The sequence below is a fragment of the Helobdella robusta genome (assembly GCF_000326865.2).
Source record: "Helobdella robusta unplaced genomic scaffold HELROscaffold_59, whole genome shotgun sequence".
Taxonomy (NCBI): domain Eukaryota; kingdom Metazoa; phylum Annelida; class Clitellata; order Rhynchobdellida; family Glossiphoniidae; genus Helobdella; species Helobdella robusta.
This window is the reverse complement of record NW_008705322.1, coordinates 338,438-338,736: the sequence shown is the minus strand read 5'-3', so window position 1 is coordinate 338,736 and position 299 is coordinate 338,438.

Below are 299 nucleotides of genomic sequence, written 5' to 3'. Positions count from 1 at the left end.
ATACATACATACATACATACATACATACATACATACATACATACATACAGACATACATACATACATACATACATACATACATACATACATACATACATACATAGTTATTATTGCAGCCATTATCATTAAGATCGAAATAAGCGGCATCATTATTACAATCGCGAGCGTACGGAATGGCTTGTTTACATCATTATGTGTAAGTATCTACATTAAATTGAATACAAAAGTTGATGGGTGGATGGATAGATGGGTGAACGGATGGGTAGATGGCTGAATGTATGGATGGGATGGGATGGATG